Source organism: Oncorhynchus mykiss, chromosome 14 (genome assembly GCF_057628025.1).
Source record: "Oncorhynchus mykiss isolate SJ-2025 chromosome 14, ASM5762802v1, whole genome shotgun sequence".
NCBI classification, from domain to species: Eukaryota; Metazoa; Chordata; class Actinopteri; order Salmoniformes; family Salmonidae; genus Oncorhynchus; species Oncorhynchus mykiss.
In genome coordinates, this window is record NC_143035.1 from 36,930,168 (window position 1) to 36,948,136 (window position 17,969).

Genomic DNA, 17,969 nt, shown 5'->3' on the forward strand with positions numbered 1-17,969 from the left:
AATGAGAAAGTAATTATGCTTAGTAAGTTGAAAAGTTACTTTTGAGAAAACCATCTTTCAATGTTTTGGTATTACTACTGGAGAGCCCTGTTTGTCTACACCCATTTAGCATTGTTCACACCCTCTTACGTTTTAGCCCCACCCATCTCTTTAAGGGATGATACGTGCATTCTGTACTAACTTGCCAGCTACTTCCAGACATCTAAGAGAGAGAGAGAACAGCTCACTGAACATTACTCGCCCTATCGCTCTATCTGTGGTTTCGGGTTCAGAGCGAACACTGGACACTGGCCGATAAGTAGGCCAGTAGGGTTGTTCTGAAAGCTCTGACCTCACAACTACAGTCAAGTACCCAAGCTAACTGTCTATCATTGGCTAGCTACTTACAGACACATAATGAGAGAACACCCCATCCCCCTATCAGAGCTGGTTAGGCTTTTCATGTTATCCACAGTGTTGGTGACTGTAACTGTGCTTCTGGCAGCAATTGAATGGCTGGCTGTTAGCTAGCGAGCCAGCCAGCTAGCTAACAGTACACTTTAACTTGACATTAGGTTTATGCAGTTTTACTATGCAATACTTAGTTTTTTTTAAAGCCGCTTTCGACACGATTACCTAGACATACTGACCAGCTCCAATAGACAGGGGCGCGCAATATGGTAGATCAATCCAAACTCATCTCAGCTAGCGGGAAGGATGCTCTCTTTTTCTGTGGCCAAACCAACTAGGCTCATAATTGAACAATTACTGTACATTCGTATTTATAGATGGCATACAAGTTTAATGATATTTAGGCACATGAAAGTTCACAAGTTCGAGAAGGCATTTCTGCCCAAAAACAAATGTTGATTTAAAAAAATGGTTTGACATTCAAACAGCTTTCCTGTGAAGTTGTGACTTGCCACATACGCCTAGTTAGGGTCAGATATCGACTGTCCCTTTGCTGTCAAAAATGGAAGAAAAAGCCAACCGCCACGACTATAATAATCATCTGTCAAACTGTTTCGTGTCTCTATTACCCTCCTATGGAATCACTGTTTCATATCTCTATTACCCTCCTATGGAATCACTGTTTCAGGGTTCTATTACCCTCCCATGGAATCACTGTTTCATATCTCTATTACCCTCCTATGGAATCACTGTTTCAGGGTTCTATTACCCTCCTATGGAATCACTGTTTCATATCTCTATTACCCTCCTATGGAATCACTGTTTCAGGGTTCTATTACCCTCCCATGGAATCACTGTTTCATATCTCTATTACCCTCCCATGGAATCACTGTTTCATATCTCTATTACCCTCCCATGGAATCACTGTTTCAGGGTTCTATTACCCTCCTATGGAATCACTGTTTCAGGGTTCTATTACCCTCCATGGAATCACTGTTTCATATCTCTATTACCCTCCTATGGAATCACTGTTTCAGGGTTCTATTACCCTCCCATGGAATCACTGTTTCATATCTCTATTACCCTCCCATGGAATCACTGTTTCATATCTCTATTACCCTCCTATGGAATCACTGTTTCATATCTCTATTACCCTCCCATGGAATCACTGTTTCATATCTCTATTACCCTCCTATGGAATCTCTGTTTCAGGATTCTATTACCCTCCTATGGAATCACTGTTTCAGGGTTCTATTACCCTCCTATGGAATCACTGTTTCAGGTTTCTATTACCCTCCCATGGAATCACTGTTTCATATCTCTATTACCCTCCTATGGAATCACTGTTTCAGGGTTCTATTACCCTCCCATGGAATCACTGTTTCATATCTCTATTACCCTCCCATGGAATCACTGTTTCAGGTTCCTATTACCCTCCCATGGAATCACTGTTTCATATCTCTATTACCCTCCCATGGAATCACTGTTTCATATCTCTGTTACCCTCCCATGGAATCACTGTTTCAGGTTTCTATGGAAACAACATAGATTGGTGGCATTAGAATATGATCAGTAGTTTTAAAAGTCATGTTTGGAAGTGCAAATGTGGGAAATTGTGTTTGATTTCCCTTAATGTAGTGATTTGGTCAACTGAAAATGTCTGCGGTAAGCAAGCTTTAGCAAAGATACAGTAGTGGGTGATGACTGCAATTAATATGTGTCTTCTCAGTAAGCGTGGGGATGTATTGAAATTACTATCCTCCTTTCCTGGTCTGTAAAACGTCTATCACAGATTCATTGTAGAGCTGGAGACGATGTAACTTTGCCTCAAATAAGGATGCTTTGAAATTCTCAAGAAATAGCCGGAAGTGACTATAATAATGATAATGATAATAATAACAATAATTATAATAATGATAATAATATTTATAATAATAATTATTATTATTATAATATTGATAATGATAACAATACTAATACTACTACTACTACTACTACTAAAAATAATAATAATAATGATAATGATAATAATAATAATAATAATGATAATGATAATAATAATAATGATCATGATACAGATAATAATAATAATAATGATAATGATAATAATAATAATGATCATGATAATGATAATAATAATAATAATAATAATAATAACGATCATGATAAAGATAATAATAATAATAATAATGATCATGATACAGATAATAATAATAATAATGATAATAATAATAATAATAATAATGATAATGATACAGATAATAATAATAATAATAATAATAATAATAATAATAATGATAATGATAAAAAAAAAATTATACTAATAATAATGATCATGTATGAACAATGAGCAAACAATTATATCCAGTCCCGACTTTTAGGAGAGCAAGCCCTGTGTGTGAAAGTATGAACTACCTATTTTGTGGTAATGCAATATATCAAACACGGGCCCTCAAAGTTGGAGCCAGTATTATACTGACGACTTCAAAACCTTGAAACTTTTTCTCTCTCTAAATCTACCCTCTTAAGGCTCTTCTAAAGCTCCAACCCTGGTGCCCGTCTTTTACTATCTCATAATGAATTAGCTAGCGGCAATAACCTGGCAAATCAATAGCAATCGGCAGCAAGACACTGACAGAAAGGCTATACAGACTGTACTGTGTGGTCATGTATGGAGAGAAAAAGAGGCCTTGGAAACCAAGCAGGATCTATTCAGCAGGGAAGACAAGTATACATACATCAGGGCTTTGACCTTCTGCCTGTCTGCCTGCCTGCCTGCCTGTCTGTCTGCCTGCGTGCCTGTCTGCCTGTCTGCCTGTCTGCCTGTCTGCTGTCTGCCTATGTATGTACCTATGTGCCTGCCTGCCTGTCTGCCTGCCTATATGCCTGTCTGTCTGCTGCCTGTCTGCCTGTCTGCATTCACCACCAAAACATAGCCATGTATATCTTTCATTGATCACTTCTAATTATTTCTCGATACTATCTATGACAGGCTCCAAAAGCTGCCATCATTCTTAATTTCAGCAAACTACAACTGCAATATATGTTATGAGGAACCTGGAAACGGAGGAGGACACAACCATGGAGAAAGATGAGAGGGTGTTTCAATCACCGGTTAGACACATGACACCCTTGGGCGGAATTCTATTGCCAGCATCCTATAGAACCATGCTGCTTCCATCCGAAGACATTTAATATTCACCACATGGTACAATATAGGCCTCCAATGAATCTCCTGTGATTCATATGTTCTATGTACTATAACAACCCTGGAGTATAAACCTTCGTACACATTCATTCTTGAGCAGAGCTCTGGGTGTATTTTGTCTGAGACAATGGTTTAATAGCAATCAATGAACCTGTCCACCAATCCCACAAGGTCATTTTCATTGTATGACAACAGTGAATTTAACAGCAACGCCACAGAAGGTTTGTATGTCTTCATGTTTTCCTGACGTCTGAAAGACTCCATGCATCCAGCCAAGGGAGCGGACCCTGAACGAGAAGCCAATCTAATCACACTGTTTTAATTTAGATCACAAAAGGACTGCCTTAGTTTTTGTTGTATGCTTTTAGTTTTTACAATTGTATCGCTTTCTTTCTAAGACCCAACTTATTGTTGATTCTCAGAATCCTGAGGAAGATTTGAAATTTCGAGTCCCACTGTTCATTTGTGTGTTGAGGTACCTGGCGAAGTACACTACAATTCCAGGTTCCTGATCCTTTAAGGTCAACACGCTCACTTCCTTCCTTGTTTTGTTCTGAGGGGAAATGACTCTCGGTAAGGGCAAACTGAGGGGAAATGACTCTCGGTAAGGGCAAACTGAGGGGAAATGACTCTCGGTAAGGGCAAACTGAGGGGAAATGACTCTCGGTAAGGGCAAACTGAGGGGAAATGACTCTCGGTAAGGGAAAACTGAGGGGAAATGACTCTCGGTAAGGGCAAACTGAGGGGAAATGACTCTCGGTAAGGGCAAACTGAGGGGAAATGACTCTCGGTAAGGGCAAACTGAGGGGAAATGACTCTCGGTAAGGGCAAACTGAAGGAAATAAAAGAGAAGGTATTTAACCCGTTGGAGACCGTTGCTATTAGTCTGCAGGTGGTGACGGAGCCAGAGGACTGACTGCTCACTCTCATCTTGTCTTGTCTGGCAGGCAGACCTGGGTTCAAATAGTGTTTACACTTCAACTGTCTGCGTTAGCCTGCCTGGAATGACAAATGGACTGGATTAAAAAAAATACAATCACACAAGTTCATTTTTTTCCATTTGGCCAGACCACTCAATCAAGTTCAGGCTAAAGTGTTCGAAGTTGTTTCAAATAGTATTTGAAGCCAGGTCTGCTGGTAAGAGAGAAGTAGACAACAGCAGATGGCTTGGACGATTCACATCCTGAAGGACGCACGCATGTCTCGTCTCGTCCCCTAGCCCCCCCCCCCCCCCCCAGCCAGAAGGTCACAGAGGTGGGCTGAAGAGTAATTGGTGACTGTCTGGGAGACCAGACAACTGCAGATCTAGCTCTTAATTGGCAATTGTAAATAACAAATGAAACTGATGGCTCAAATTACCCATACCACAAGGCTTCTGCTTCAACTCATTAATTGCCTCCTGAAACGTGACACACAATAACAAATGATTGTGGGGGCTGGTGGGATGCTGGCTGCTGCCAGGTTGCCATTGTATGCTGGGTTGATATGAGACAGAGCGCACGACCCAAATGGCACCCTATTCCCTATACAGTGCGCTACTTTTGACCAGAGTCCATAGGACCCATAGGCCTCTGGTCAAAAGTAGTGCACTATATAGGGAATAGGGTGCGGTTTGGGACGTACCCAGAGAGAGGAATACATCAAGAAGGTGGTAGGGTAGCAGATTGTTAATATCAGCCGTTTCTTCTGACCGGTTGTGAAATAAACGGCAATGGGGCTTGCAGGTAGCGTGGCACGACGCGGCGAGGACGTGTAATGGGGCGGAGCCGGTCTCCGCCGGGCGGAGCCGAATGAACGGACACGGTTTTTCACTGCGAAACCCACGACAATGTCAAGGTGTTGCGACACGCTATTTTGTGTTGTGAACATGGAGGACGTGACCGGCGACCCGCAGGGGACCCGCTTAACCAAAGCAACAGCATCCGTGTCTGGACAATGTCTGGTATTGTTGCCTCTTTTCCACCACACATGATGAACCAATAGGACGCTGTCGGTACAAAGAAATCACCAATCAAGTCGTACCAATCCAGCTAAGGGTTGTCCATTAGAGGTGGTCTCCTCTACTCCTCTGTGTCAGTTGGCCACACACTTACAGCACTAGGCAGACTGGCCCTGTTCATAAGCTCTACGGGGACAGACATAGTACCTTTTCATTAGAGGTCTAGCAAGAAGTCATGTAGCAGAACTACTGTATGTGTTAAGGGTGGGATTTTGACTGATGATGGGGGAACGTTGCGGCTGCAGTGGCATTTGATTTACTGGCTCTCCCACCGCTGTAATGAGGAGTAATTCTGCCTTGACACCCTCCGTCCTCCCTCCATCCCTCCATCCCCCCGTCATCATCCCCCTCTACCAGCTAGCATCAGCTCCCACCCATCCCTTTGTGCAGGACTGTCACAGTGGCAGCTTCCCCACCACATCTTCCAACGAGAAGAAAAATCTGACACTTGTCTTATTAACCAAAGGATTTTGCATGTATCTTCATTACGGACTCATTAAAAATAGAGAGACACTGAACTCTCCGTATTCAATATCCGGCAAGGAGATAAAAAGTTAACTCGGATGATTTATGTTTCTGCCAGGAAAATACATGTATTTAGTGTAAAGTTCAAAAGGCTAAATAAATCATAATTAGAACCTGAATAGGAATTGATTGGTTCAGGTGGCCGCAAATTGCAAAGAAGTAACATTCAGAGCAAAGCAACACATATAACCCTAACCCTATTTCTAATCCTAACCCTTGGAGGAGAGGAGTGAAAACTAAACCCTAACTGTTGGAGTAGAGCAGTGAAAACTAAACCTTAACTGTTGGAGTAGAGCAGTGAAAACTAAACCTTAACTGTTGGAGAAGAGCAGTGAAAACTAAACCCTAACTGTTGGAGAAGAGCAGTGAAAACTAAACCCTAACTGTTGGAGTAGAGCAGTGAAAACTAAACCCTAACTGTTGGAGTAGAGCTGTGAAAACTAAACATTAACTGTTGGAGTAGAGCAGTGAAAACTAAACCCTAACTGTTGGAGTAGAGAAGTGAAAACTAAACCTTAACTGTTGGAGTAGAGCAGTGAAAACTAAACCCTAACTGTTGGAGAAGAGCAGTGAAAACTAAACCCTAACTGTTGGAGTAGAGCAGTGAAAACTAAACCCTAACTGTTGGAGTAGAGCAGTGAAAACTAAACCCTAACTGTTGGAGTAGAGCAGTGAAAACTAAACCCTAACTGTTGGAGTAGAGCAGTGAAAATTCCATTTCAATGCTTCACTTCATGCTGAAGTGAATGTGTCCCAAATTACACCATATTCCCTATATAGTACAGTACTTTTGTCCATAGTGCCCTGGTCAAAAGTAGTGTACGATGTTGGGAATAGGGTGCCATTTGAAACGTTCCCTGTCAAAGGAACACCAAGGTCAATATAGAGACATGAGCCAATGAGAAGGCCACATACTTTCATTTCAATCTGTACATCATGTAAAGAACTCAGCAGGGAGGAAGGGAAAGGTGAGGAATCTTGTTATAAATCACACATACACCTTTTGGACATTTTCTGTGGCAGAATTTCAAAATGTTGAATCAAAATAATACACAAAAAATGAAAAACCCACACCACTATTCATTTGGTAACACTTTGGTAACGGTCCGTTATAAACCATGTTAACAGTCCATTATAAACCATGTTATAAACCATGTTATAAACCATGTTATAAACCATGTTAATGGTCTGTTATAAACCATGTTATAAACCATGTTATAAACCATGTTATAAACCATGTTAATGGTCTGTTATAAACCATGTTAACAGTCAGTGATAAACCATGTTAATGGTCTGTTATAAACCATGTTAATGGTCTGTTATAAACCATGTTATAAACCATGTTAGTGGTCCGTTATAAACCATGTTAACGGTCTGTTATAAACCATGTTAATGGTCCGTTATAAACCATGTTAACGGTCCGTTATAAACCATGTTAATGGTCTGTTATAAACCATGTTATAAACCATGTTAATGGTCTGTTATAAACCATGTTAATGGTCTGTTATAAACCATGTTATAAACCATGTTAATGGTCTGTTATAAACCATGTTATAAACCATGTTATAAACCATGTTATAAACCATGTCATAAACCATGTTAATGGTCTGTTATAAACCATGTTAACAGTCCGTTATAAACCATGTTATAAACCATGTTAACGATCTGTTATAAACCATGTTAACAGTCTGTTATAAACCATGTTAACGGTCCGTTATAAACCATGTTAATGGTCTGTTATAAACCATGTTATAAACCATGTTAATGGTCTGTTATAAACCATGTTATAAACCATGTTAATGGTCTGTTATAAACCATGTTACAAACCATGTTATAAACCATGTTAATGGTCTGTTATAAACCATGTTAATGGTCTGTTATAAACCATGTTATAAACCATGTTAATGGTCCGTTATAAACCATGTTAACGGTCCGTTATAAACCATGTTAATGGTCCGTTATAAACCATGTTAACGGTCCGTCATAAACCATGTTAATGGTCTGTTATAAACCATGTTATAAACCATGTTAATGGTCTGTTATAAACCATGTTATAAACCATGTTAATGGTCTGTTATAAACCATGTTATAAACCATGTTAATGTTCTGTTATAAACCATGTTACAAACCATGTTATAAACCATGTTAATGGTCTGTTATAAACCATGTTAATGGTCTGTTATAAACCATGTTATAAACCATGTTAATGGTCCGTTATAAACCATGTTAATGGTCCGTTATAAACCATGTTAATGGTCTGTTATAAACCATGTTATAAACCATGTTAATGGTCTGTTATAAACCATGTTAATGGTCTGTTATAAACCATGTTATAAACCATGTTAATGGTCCGTTATAAACCATGTTAACGGTCCGTTATAAACCATGTTAATGGTCCGTTATAAACCATGTTAACGGTCCGTCATAAACCATGTTAATGGTCTGTTATAAACCATGTTAACAGTCCGTTATAAACCATGTTATAAACCATGTTAATGGTCTGTTATAAACCATGTTAACAGTCCGTTATAAACCATGTTATAAACCATGTTAATGGTCCATTATAAACCATGTTAACAGTCTGTTATAAACCATGTTAACGATCTGTTATAAACCATGTTAACAGTCTGTTATAAACCATGTTAACGGTCCGTTATAAACCATGTTAATGGTCTGTTATAAACCATGTTATAAACCATGTTAATGGTCTGTTATAAACCATGTTATAAACCATGTTAATGGTCTGTTATAAACCATGTTAATGGTCTGTTTTAAACCATGTTATAAACCATGTTAATGGTCCGTTATAAACCATGTTAGAAACCATGTTAACAGTCCGTTATAAACCATGTTAACGGTCTGTTATAAACCAAGTTAATGGTCCGTTATAAACCATGTTAACGGTCCGTTATAAACCATGTTAATGGTCTGTTATAAACCATGTTATAAACCATGTTAATGGTCTGTTATAAACCATGTTAATGGTCTGTTATAAACCATGTTATAAACCATGTTAATGGTCTGTTATAAACCATGTTATAAACCATGTTATAAACCATGTTATAAACCATGTTATAAACCATGTTAATGGTCTGTTATAAACCATGTTACAAACCATGTTATAAACCATGTTAATGGTCTGTTATAAACCATGTTATAAACCATGTTAATGGTCTGTTATAAACCATGTTATAAACCATGTTAATGGTCTGTTATAAACCATGTTAATGGTCTGTTATAAACCATGTTATAAACCATGTTAATGGTCCGTTATAAACCATGTTAACGGTCCGTTATAAACCATGTTAATGGTCCGTTATAAACCATGTTAACGGTCCGTCATAAACCATGTTAATGGTCTGTTATAAACCATGTTAACGGTCCGTTATAAACCATGTTATAAACCATGTTAATGGTCTGTTATAAACCATGTTAACAGTCCGTTATAAACCATGTTATAAACCATGTTAATGGTCTGTTATAAACCATGTTAACAGTCCGTTATAAACCATGTTATAAACCATGTTAACGATCTGTTATAAACCATGTTAACAGTCTGTTATAAACCATGTTAACGGTCCGTTATAAACCATGTTAATGGTCTGTTATAAACCATGTTATAAACCATGTTAATGGTCTGTTATAAACCATGTTATAAACCATGTTAATGGTCTGTTATAAACCATGTTAATGGTCTGTTATAAACCATGTTATAAACCATGTTAATGGTCCGTTATAAACCATGTTAGAAACCATGTTAACAGTCCATTATAAACCATGTTAACGGTCTGTTGTAAACCATGTTAATGATCCATTGTAAACCATGTTAACGGTCCATTATAAACCATGTTAACGGTCCATTCTAAACCATGTTAACGGTCCGTTATAAACCATGTTAATGGTCCATTATAAACCATGTTATAAACCATGTTAATGGTCCGTTATAAACCATGTTAACGATCCATGTTAACGTTATATGTAGATCCTTCAAACACCCACAAACAGGGATATCGATCCGAATAAAAGGTGTTATTACGTGCTCCACTATGGCAGTTATTTATCTTATAACATGTCCTTGTGGTAAACATGATGTAGGTAAAACAAAGCCCAAATTAAAAGTACGTATCTCAGAGCATTGTAGCACCATTAGGTGTAAAAACTTTACTTACCCAGTTGCGGCCCACTTCTTGGAGGCAGGCCACTCGATTTTGTCTCAGCGTTATATTGGCATCGAACATGTCACCCTCCCTAGGAGAGGGGGTGACCTTGATCATTTATTGTTAAAACAAGAGGCTGCCTGGATCTTTAATTTAAAGACCCTTGCACCCTTCGGTCTCAACGTAGACTTTGATCTGAAGCCATTCTTGTAGTTATTGTGACTTTGCCATTGTAATTGTTTGTAAACTTGTGTAGTCAAATTAATTATGATCGTATGCAATCCATTTGTTGTTTGTATGCTGTTCCTTGTATGACATTTTAATATTTGATTATTAACCAATGATATTAGGCCACTCTTGGCCATGATAACAGACACCTGTGTCTTTTGACACTATATAAACAAGTCATCCTGCAGTGTTTGTGATTATCCCCTGATGAAGACAGCTTGGCTGTCGAAACGTTGGTAATTAAATGTTTGCATCTGAGCTCCTAGAGTGTGCGGCTCTCTTTTATTTTCAAGTTTCTACTCCGCTAGCCAGCACCTCGTCGTGTGCGTTTCTTTTTCTTCTAGAACGATCCGTTATAAACCATGTTATAAACCATGTTAACAGTCTGTTATAAACCATGTTAACAGTCTGTTATAAACCATGTTAACAGTCTGTTGTAAACCATGTTAACGGTCCATTATAAACCATGTTAACGGTCCATTATAAACCATGTTAACGATCTGTTATAAACCATGTTAACAGTCTGTTATAAACCATGTTAATGATCTGTTATAAACCATGCTAACAGTCTGTTATGAACCATATTAACAGTCTGTTATAAACCATGTTAACGGTCCATTATAAACCATGTTAACAGTCTGTTATAAACCATGTTAACGGTCCATTATAAACCATGTTAACAGTCTGTTATAAACCATGTTAACAGTCTGTTATAAACCATATTAACGGTCCATTATAAACCATGTTAACAGTCTGTTATAAACCATGTTAACAGTCTGTTATAAACCATGTTAACGGTCCATTATAAACCATGTTAACAGTCTGTTATAAACCATATTAACAGTCTGTTATAAACCATGTTAACGGTCCATTATAAACCATGTTAACAGTCTGTTATAAACCATGTTAACGGTCCATTATAAACCATGTTAACAGTCTGTTATAAACCATGTTAACAGTCTGTTATAAACCATGTTAACGGTCCATTATAAACCATGTTAACAGTCTGTTATAAACCATGTTAACAGTCTGTTATAAACCATGTTAACGGTCCATTATAAACCATGTTAACAGTCTGTTATAAACCATGTTAACGGTCCATTATAAACCATGTTAACAGTCTGTTATAAACCATGTTAACGGTCAGTTATAAACCATGTTAACGGTCAGTTATAAACCATGTTAACAGTCCATTATAAACCATGTTATAAACCATGTTAACAGTCCGTTATTACTAACCTAGCCTTAACCATTACCTTACCTAACCTAACTTAACCCTTCCTAACCTAACCCTTAGCTAACCTATTCTAACCTAACTTAACCCTTTCTAACCTAACTCAACCCTTCCTATCCTAACACTTAGCTAACCTAACCTACCTAACCCTAAATGGTGTGCAATATGTTTTTGTAAATGCCTGATAAAAGTTTTATGACAGACCGTATAAAATAAAGTGTTGATTGAAATATTGTGCCATAGACAGAACGTTAAGTCGCAGTGAAAGCTTTACCCGAAGTCAACTCTACACTTGTTTATTATGAGGACTAGCTCTAACCTCATACATGGGGTCCCAGTAATAGCTGTCAGGTGTAACATGCCATTTGTCTAATATACAAAGCTACAAAATGAGAAGCACAAAGGTCTGATGTCTCAAACAAACGCAGAGTGTAAAATACATGCCCGTAAAGAAAGAGAGAGAGAGAGAGATCTATGCCAGGCATACAAAGCTTTGTTGTTTCTCTAGCCACATCTATTCTGTAGCCTTCCCACCAGAGTAGGAGTCAACTGTAATCTCTTTTCATATATAGAAATACAGAATGAAAAGAGACTTCCCTCGCTCTTGTAAGAAGTCTTAATTAGCCGAAGCGGAGGTAAACACCACTTTATTTACCACCCCTTTGAATGCATCTACTTTAGAAGGACGGAAGCATCAAAAGACATCATATCACAACAACAGGAAGGAGCAGAAAATAAAACCAGCTCTTCTCCTCTCCAGTTATCTGTCCTCGCTTTCTCTATGACATGTTCATACCCAACCACTGTCCTATACCACATCCCTCTGTCTAGCCGGTCGCTAACCCTGAACCTCACGGATCTACGCTCATTAAAACCTTATTCCCTGATAAAACAGCACAGTCCTTGTCACTGGCACATGAGAAAGAGTCTTCCGTTTCGCTCTCATCCAACACTAACATATTTCCTCACTGAGAGTCTGTCTAGTACGCTGGGCTGTGAAGGGGCATATTTCCGCCCGGTGAATAGGAATGTCAAGGTGGAGGAATGCTGCTGAGAGCAACACGGTTCTGCTGTGTTGTTGCATTAAAGAGAAAGTTGCAGGCTCGGAAAAAATAGATACGGATTAAATCAGTTGCAGATATCAGATAATTGGTGAGTCAGTGACCTGTGACCTTCTGTTAAAAACTGTTTTCCAAACCCTCTAACCTGTAGCGTTTCTTCTAAGACCCTTCAACTTTAGTAGTTGGTGATTTTATCACAAAAGGAACGATTCCTTCAAAAAAAATGTCTTCTAGCTGGCCCACTATATAGCATTTTCTTTAGGTTCGAAGAATATGTGTTGCTTGACCCCTCTCCTTCTCCCATAAGATATCCACAGGGTCAGAGAACTTTGTAATGAACTGCTGGTACTGTATGTTAGACTACTAGACCAGACAGTGGTGATACTGTATGTTAGACTACTAGACCAGACAGTGGTCATACTGTATGTTAGACTACTAGACCAGACAGCGGTGACACTGTATGTTAGACTACTAGACCAGACAGTGGTGATACTGTATGTTAGACTAATAGACCAGACAGTGGTGATACTGTATGTTAGACTACTAGACCAGACAGTGGTGATACTGTATGTTAGACTACTAGACCAGACAGTGGTGATACTGTATGTTACACTACTAGACCAGACAGTGGTGATACTGTATGTTAGACTACTAGACCAGACAGTGGTGATACTGTATGTTAGACTACTAGACCAGACAGTGGTGATACTGTATGTTAGTCTAATAGACCAGACAGTGGTGATACTGTATGTTAGACTACTAGACCAGACAGTGGTGATACTGTATGTTACACTACTAGACCAGACAGTGGTGATACTGTATGTTAGACTACTAGACCAGACAGTGGTGATACTGTTTGTTACACTACTAGACCAGACAGTGGTGATACTGTATGTTACACTACTAGACCAGACAGTGGTGATACTGTATGTTACACTACTAGACCAGACAGTGGTGATACTGAATGTTAGACTACTAGACCAGACAGAGGTGATACTGTATGTTAGACTACTAGACCAGACAGTGGTGATACTGTATGTTAGACTACTAGACCAGAAAGTGGTGATACTGTATGTTAGACTAATAGACCAGACAGTGGTGATACTGTATGTTACACTACTAGACCAGACAGTGGTGATACTGTATGTTAGACTACTAGACCAGACAGTGGTGATACTGTATGTTTCACTACTAGACCAGACAGTGGTGATACTGTATGTTAGACTACTAGACCAGACAGTGGTGACACTGTATGTTACACTACTAGACCAGACAGTGGTGATACTGTATGTTACACTACTAGACCAGACAGTGGTGATACTGTATGTTAGACTACTAGACCAGACAGTGGTGATACTGTATGTTACACTACTAGACCAGACAGTGGTGATACTGTATGTTACACTACTAGACCAGACAGTGGTGATACTGTATGTTACACTACTAGACCAGACAGTGGTGATACTGTATGTTACACTACTAGACCAGACAGTGGTGATACTGTATGTTAGACTACTAGACCAGACAGTGGTGATACTGTATGTTACACTACTAGACCAGACAGTGGTGATACTGTATGTTAGACTAATAGACCAGACAGTGGTGATACTGTATGTTAGACTACTAGACCAGACAGTGGTGATACTGTATGTTACACTACTAGACCAGACAGTGGTGATACTGTATGTTACACTAATAGACCAGACAGTGGTGATACTGTTTGTTACACTACTAGACCAGACAGTGGTGATACTGTATGTTAGACTACCAGACCAGACAGTGGTGATACTGTATGTTACACTACTAGACCAGACAGTGGTGATACTGTATGTTAGACTACTAGACCAGACAGTGGTGATACTGTATGTTAGACTACTAGACCAGACAGTGGTGATACTGTATGTTAGACTACTAGACCAGACAGTGGTGATACTGTATGTTAGACTACTAGACCAGACAGTGGTGATACTGTATGTTACACTACTAGACCAGACAGTGGTGATACTGTATGTTAGACTACTAGACCAGACAGTGGTGATACTGTATGTTAGACTACTAGACCAGACAGCGGTGACACTGTATGTTAGACTACTAGACCAGACAGTGGTGATACTGTATGTTAGTCTAATAGACCAGACAGTGGTGATACTGTATGTTAGACTACTAGACCAGACAGTGGTGATACTGTATGTTAGACTACTAGACCAGACAGTGGTGATACTGTATGTTACACTACTAGACCAGACAGTGGTGATACTGTATGTTACACTACTAGACCAGACAGTGGTGATACTGTATGTTACACTACTAGACCAGACAGTGGTGATACTGTATGTTAGACTACTAGACCAGACAGTGGTGATACTGTATGTTAGACTACTAGACCAGACAGTGGTGATACTGTATGTTAGTCTAATAGACCAGACAGTGGTGATACTGTATGTTAGACTACTAGACCAGACAGTGGTGATACTGTATGTTAGACTACTAGACCAGACAGTGGTGATACTGTATGTTAGACTAATAGACCAGACAGTGGTGATACTGTATGTTAGACTACTAGACCAGACAGTGGTGATACTGTATGTTACACTACTAGACCAGACAGTGGTGATACTGTATGTTAGACTACTAGACCAGACAGTGGTGATACTGTATGTTAGACTACTAGACCAGACAGTGGTGATACTGTATGTTACACTACTAGACCAGACAGTGGTGATACTGTATGTTACACTACTAGACCAGACAGTGGTGATACTGTTTGTTACACTACTAGACCAGACAGTGGTGATACTGTATGTTACACTACTAGACCAGACAGTGGTGATACTGTATGTTACACTACTAGACCAGACAGTGGTGATACTGTATGTTACACTACTAGACCAGACAGTGGTGATACTGTATGTTACACTACTAGACCAGACAGTGGTGATACTGTTTGTTACACTACTAGACCAGACAGTGGTGATACTGTATGTTACACTACTAGACCAGACAGTGGTGATACTGTATGTTACACTACTAGACCAGACAGTGGTGATACTGTTTGTTACACTACTAGACCAGACAGTGGTGATACTGTATGTTACACTACTAGACCAGACAGTGGTGATACTGTATGTTACACTACTAGACCAGACAGTGGTGATACTGTATGTTACACTACTAGACCAGACAGTGGTGATACTGTATGTTAGACTAATAGACCAGACAGTGGTGATACTGTATGTTAGACTACTAGACCAGACAGTGGTGATACTGTATGTTAGACTACTAGACCAGACAGTGGTGATACTGTATGTTACACTACTAGACCAGACAGTGGTGATACTGTATGTTACACTACTAGACCAGACAGTGGTGATACTGTATGTTAGACTACTAGATCAGACAGTGGTGATACTGTATGTTACACTACTAGACCAGACAGTGGTGATACTGTATGTTACACTACTAGACCAGACAGTGGTGATACTGTATGTTAGACTACTAGACCAGACAGTGGTGATACTGTATGTTAGACTACTAGACCAGACAGTGGTGATACTGTATGTTACACTACTAGACCAGACAGTGGTGATACTGTATGTTACACTACTAGACCAGACAGTGGTGATACTGTTTGTTACACTACTAGACCAGACAGTGGTGATACTGTATGTTACACTACTAGACCAGACAGTGGTGATACTGTATGTTACACTACTAGACCAGACAGTGGTGATACTGTATGTTACACTACTAGACCAGACAGTGGTGATACTGTATGTTACACTACTAGACCAGACAGTGGTGATACTGTTTGTTACACTACTAGACCAGACAGTGGTGATACTGTATGTTACACTACTAGACCAGACAGTGGTGATACTGTATGTTACACTACTAGACCAGACAGTGGTGATACTGTTTGTTACACTACTAGACCAGACAGTGGTGATACTGTATGTTACACTACTAGACCCGACAGTGGTGATACTGTATGTTACACTACTAGACCAGACAGTGGTGATACTGTATGTTACACTACTAGACCAGACAGTGGTGATACTGTATGTTAGACTAATAGACCAGACAGTGGTGATACTGTATGTTAGACTACTAGACCAGACAGTGGTGATACTGTATGTTAGACTACTAGACCAGACAGTGGTGATACTGTATGTTACACTACTAGACCAGACAGTGGTGATACTGTATGTTACACTACTAGACCAGACAGTGGTGATACTGTATGTTAGACTACTAGATCAGACAGTGGTGATACTGTATGTTACACTACTAGACCAGACAGTGGTGATACTGTATGTTACACTACTAGACCAGACAGTGGTGATACTGTATGTTAGTCTAATAGACCAGACAGTGGTGATACTGTATGTTAGACTACTAGACCAGACAGTGGTGATACTGTATGTTAGACTACTAGACCAGACAGTGGTGATACTGTATGTTACACTACTAGACCACACAGAGGTGGTACTGTATGTTAGACTACTAGACCAGACAGTGGTGATACTGTATGTTAGACTACTAGACCAGACAGTGGTGATACTGTATGTTACACTACTAGACCAGACAGTGGTGATACTGTATGTTACACTACTAGACCAGACAGTGGTGATACTGTATGTTAGACTACTAGACCAGACAGTGGTGATACTGTATGTTAGACTACTAGACCAGACAGTGGTGATACTGTATGTTACACTACTAGACCAGACAGTGGTGATACTGTATGTTAGACTACTAGACCAGACAGTGGTGATACTGTATGTTAGACTACTAGACCAGACAGTGGTGATTCTGTATGTTAGACTACTAGACCAGACAGTGGTGATACTGTATGTTAGACTACTAGACCAGACAGCGGTGACACTGTATGTTACACTACTAGACCAGACAGTGGTGATATTGTATGTTAGTCTAATAGACCAGACAGTGGTGATACTGTATGTTAGACTACTAGACCAGACAGTGGTGATACTGTATGTTACACTACTAGACCAGACAGTGGTGATACTGTATGTTAGACTACTAGACCAGACAGTGGTGATACTGTATGCTAGACTACTAGACCAGACAGTGGTGATACTGTATGTTACACTACTAGACCAGACAGTGGTGATACTGTATGTTACACTACTAGACCAGACAGTGG